At 40.6% G+C, this 4,846-nt stretch overlaps 1 long non-coding RNA gene across 1 annotated transcript in view; it reads left to right on the plus strand.

Moving 5' to 3' along the window:
• Nucleotides 1-4,531, plus strand: part of LOC107672214 (uncharacterized) — a 17,175-nt gene extending 12,644 nt beyond the window's left edge. The window contains exon 3 of the long non-coding RNA XR_001632297.1: nucleotides 4,521-4,531. This is a non-coding gene — a long non-coding RNA (uncharacterized LOC107672214). The remainder of the gene's footprint in view (nucleotides 1-4,520) is intronic.
• Nucleotides 4,532-4,846: the final 315 nt, after the last annotated feature.

Below are 4,846 nucleotides of genomic sequence, written 5' to 3' on the forward strand. Positions count from 1 at the left end.
AAAAACAAGGAACAAAAGGTGAGGTGAAGAAGATCGCTTGTCGGTGATTCTACACGGATTTGCCCGCATTCTCCATCAGTGTAACAGGGTGAAGAGTCACACGACAAGTAATCTCAATCAATACCCCGGAGGGTGGATTTATTGGGGTGATGGGTGCTAGTGAGAAAAGTCCAGGTAGGTGCTCCGGTGCCGTGAGTGCCCTCTTCCGTCTTCCCAGTGCAGAGGGTCCGTGCAGTGCTCATGTGGGGCTGGTCGGTCACACGCTGCTTTCTGTGGGAAAAATGAGAGGGCAAGTTAGTGCTCAGTCTCATGGAGGAATCTCCTAGATGGCAGGGCTTGCGTGGTTTATGTAGCCGCCGCCTGATGAGGTGCAGCTGTGACCGATCAGCCTGTGATGATGATGGCCAAGTGCTCCTCGTTTGTTTCCAGGGCGACGCTGATGAAGCTTCGGGACGCTCGTCACAATAGATAAGATCCCTAAAGTTGCAAAGACTAAAGTCTCAAACCCAAAGAGATATTCTTTATAAAAGTTAAGACTTCCAGAAGAGTTCAAACCAAACATTCAGATGTGTGCAACGCATTTTACGGAGGACGAGGACTGTTTCCTGGGAGAGTAGCCTACAATGTCAGTGTTCCGGTGAATTCAGTTGCCCTGTTTCCCCTTCGGTGTGCATGCTGACCCTATACAGTCTATGTTGCTGACAAATAATGCTGACTCACAGCCTGTAAGTACGTTTTCATATTTAAAGGATTTGCCACTGACGATTTAGCAACGTCATATGACCCCTTTAATCTTGAGTACCTATATAGTAGTATTGCATCCTTCATATCTCCGAAGGGTGTTTAGTTTTTATCAGATTTATAGAAGAATGACTCTCTGAAAACAGCCCAAGCTCCTGGAGGCGTGCCGTGGGCGGAGCTAAAGAGTCGCAAGCACTTGCGTGCCGATTGCCAACGAAACACAGAAATTTGAGGCAGTTTTACTTACTGCCTGTGGTTCCAGCTCATGACCGGGACCTTTTATCGCTGGGACCACTCCATCTTTCAGTTTCAAACGAAGTGCAAATCCAGCGTCGAACTTGGCCTTGTTTATAAAACATTTGTCACCGAAATGACAGGAACAAACAAACACACTTGCGAAACTCTGTTGCTGTCCTGGAAAAACAAACTGCATCCACTGTTTTATCACTGCATTATGGTAGAATTCTTTACTGTGGATTCTATCATTACATACTGTACACTACCATTTAAAGGTTTGGGGTGAGTAATATATTTCTTTAAAGAAATTGTTACAATTATTCAGCAAGGACTTTTTTGCTGAACTTTCTATTCATAAAACAATTCTGGAAAAAAAGTATCATTGTTTCCAAAAAATAATACGCAGCGTTATATGATTACACTGCTGAAAATTAAGCTTTACCATCACAGGAATAAATAATATTATAAAATATATATTAAAATAGAATACATTTATACATCTATTTATAAATATACAGCTATATATTTCATATAAATATGATCACAAATATATAAATAATATATAAGTTGAATCACTCACTGAATCATTTGAAGCAAATTAACTGTCTAACTCAGGGGTCACCAAACTCAGTCCTGTAGGGCCACTGTCCTGCAGAGGAGAAACTCTGACCCCTGGTCTAACTGATTCAGTGAATGGTTCAGCTTATTTACTGAGCTGGTTGAATTTTTCAGACGGATTTGCTAACCTGTTTGCCTGATTTATTCAAAAGAACCAATTAAAAGAGTGATTTGTCATCACTCTCTAATTCTGTTTATAAAAAGCTTGCCCAAAACACCTGACACAGTTTGATTGCTGAAATATTGCTACGGAAATGTAACACTGTGGTACTTGATTATTTTAACATACGTGCATGTTCACTGGTGGCACAGCAAAATTATTGCAAATCCTTAAATATTCAACATTTATTTGGAGGAACTATGCCATAGTGCTATTAGTAAGTGTTGAATCACAGTAATGTAGAGAGCACTTACAGAAAGAGCTGTAAAGAGTGAAGAGCAGAAGGTGTAGAGTGGGGGTGTTTAACTGAAGTGTTCGGCTGCAGCACCATAGGTTGACCTCTATTTTCTTGTTTATTTTGGACTTTCTTTCTTTCATGCACTCACACATACATATAAGAATAGTTGAGATAGGCTCTCAAACGGGACAGGGGGACCCCTGCAGATGGAGGTGGGCGTTACATCCGCCCAGTGAGTCATCAGTGCTAAATTTACCTAAATCACTCATGCTCACATGCAAACAAACGCATAATTGTTTTTATGATCATTGTCTTTATCATTATTACCATCACAGGCTTCTATAGGAATTAACCACTACATTAACCTTCCCATATGGTCAAACACATAGGAAGATGAGAGGTCAAAAAACAACGTTATGTAACGTCAGTAATTTTCAGGGCACAGTCTGACATGGTAGAGCATGGCACTAGCAAAACCACATTGGATAAAAGTGTCTGCCAAATGCATAAAAATAAAGTATTTTGGTATTTCCAGTGCAGTTAGACAAGCTTAAAGCAATAGTTCACCAAGAAATGGAATATTGTCGTCATTTACTCACTTGTTACAAATCTGTATGACTTTCTTCTGTGGAACACAAACAAAGATATTTTGAACAGTTTTGGTGACCACTGACTTTAATTGTATGGACAAAAAAAATTATATTGTATTACTCTTCTTTTTTTTTTTTTTTTTTGCGTTCTACAGATTCAAAGAAATTCACACAGGATTAGAGCATGTGATTAAATGATGACAGAATAGTCATTTTTGACTTTTGATGATTTGATTTTTCACAAGCCCTCTTTTGCACCATCCCTGTTGAAATTATCCAACTTTTGTGGATATTAAAACATTTCTGGAGAATCAAGTTTGAATATTCCTTAATGGAAGAAATAGAATTAAAACTGATTTGAATGTGTACTTTTTAGAACATAGCGTTTGTTTTGTCTTTGTGTGGTCCAAGTCTTAATTAGGGGGATCAGACTTGCCTTATTAATTGTAGGTAGACAACAATTTTTTGAATTTTTTTTTTTTTTTTTGCAAAAGAAAAATACCTAAGCACTAAAACTGTATTTGTATTGGGTTTTATGTAATTTTTTTGGCTATGAGAAGTTATGAGACAGAATGCATGAATTGCTTTATATCTGAGAAGACATCAGATTCAGATTATACTGAATGACTTGAAATTCCACCCTCATGTTTTTCTTTTTTTTTTTTTTTTTTACTATTTGCGTTGAATCTTGTAAGGTTTTATTAATAGATAACAGATAATGTTTATAGTGGTGTTTTTGTTGTTGCTGTTGTTTCAAGCACATTCACAGACATAAAAGACTGTGTGTGGAGAAAAAAAAAGTGGAGTTTGTCTCCACTATGTTCTAAATAGTTATATTGTGTTACTTGCAGAATCTGTTTGTTGGTACAAATACACCAAGCAAGAGCAGGATCAATATTAATATACACCCTCGCTGTTAGTTTATATGATTATTTTGTCCTAAATGTTTTATTTTATAAATATGCGCTTTTCTGTATAGATTTCTGCTTAAAGTCTTGCTCATAAATATCAAGAGTGACACCAGCGAGGCCCTGTTTGCTCCCTCACCTGCTCCCCTGGTCATCCAGAGCACTTCTGCTCTTTAGACCTGCTGACACAGATTATTTATGTGGCTCATTTAGCCTGACCCTCCCTCCTCCCCCAGTCCAACACACACACACATATGAGCCTCTGCAGCAATCAGACGCCCCGTCCAGACGCTCATTAGAGAATCACGCTCACTCACACACATATTATTAAGCCATCTGCAAGTGAGTGATTTTTAGGAACAAATTCCATTGCCAAACTCACAAATGTTCACCTTTTTGTAATCAAATGCAGATGCACTCTGGCACGGAGACTGTATGGGGGTCTACCTCCATCCTGTAGTCCTCTGGTACTCGACTGGCAGATGCTGCAGTGCTCCTCCCATCCTTGAGCTTCTGGTTGCTGCTCCAGCTGCTCCATCTGTTCTGCCTAGAGCTCTAGGCACCTCTCATTCCCCACTACACATACCTGTACCTACTGCTGCTAAACTTGCATATACACATTCAAAATGGCTCATTTTTGTGTTTTTTAGTCTGTTTTGGGGTTTGAAAATAATTGTCTATGAATTAAGTAAAAAAGAGGCTGAAGTGTATGTAAACATACAGTACACATTCACAGACGTCTCTCTCTGCATGTGGTTTTGTTTGTTTACCTCAGCTCTAACCACAACGCTTCTGCGCAGCAAGAGCAAAGTCTCGCCCTAGTCCTCTCCAGATTGCAGCTCCCCCCCTCAACCCCCTGCCAACTCGGCAATTGCTCCAAGCTAAGCTGAGTCACTCTCTAACGTCGTACCCTCTCCCGGCCGTTCGACTCTCTGGGAGAACAGAGCGGAGAATGGCGGCAGTAATTAAGCCGTGCGGTGGGGGGCTGGGTTTGGACGGATTGAAGTGCCGGGTTTTCGGGGGGGGAGAGAAGGCCACTCCTGTAGGGCAGAGCTGCGATGCCATCTGTTGATCGGGATCTCGGAGGGAACGGGGCGGCTAGGTCTGACGGAGCCGAACCAGCACACCTGCAGAGAAATTCTCACACACCTAGACACGTTGAAACCACTGCGCTGTGGTGCCATGGCTGTGTCAGCAACAACCAAGCCTGTGGCAGTCTGTTATGCTACAAAAATCACAAAACACTAAAGCTCTGCATTGAGACAATAAGTAGAGCAGCATAGCAATCCTTTTAAACTATTTGTGTGTACTAAATTAGCATAACAGCACTTGTATGTGCATATTTATGTACCCT

This window comes from Sinocyclocheilus anshuiensis, unplaced genomic scaffold (assembly GCF_001515605.1).
Source record: "Sinocyclocheilus anshuiensis isolate Anshui unplaced genomic scaffold, SAMN03320099.WGS_v1.1 scaffold997, whole genome shotgun sequence".
NCBI classification, from domain to species: domain Eukaryota; kingdom Metazoa; phylum Chordata; class Actinopteri; order Cypriniformes; family Cyprinidae; genus Sinocyclocheilus; species Sinocyclocheilus anshuiensis.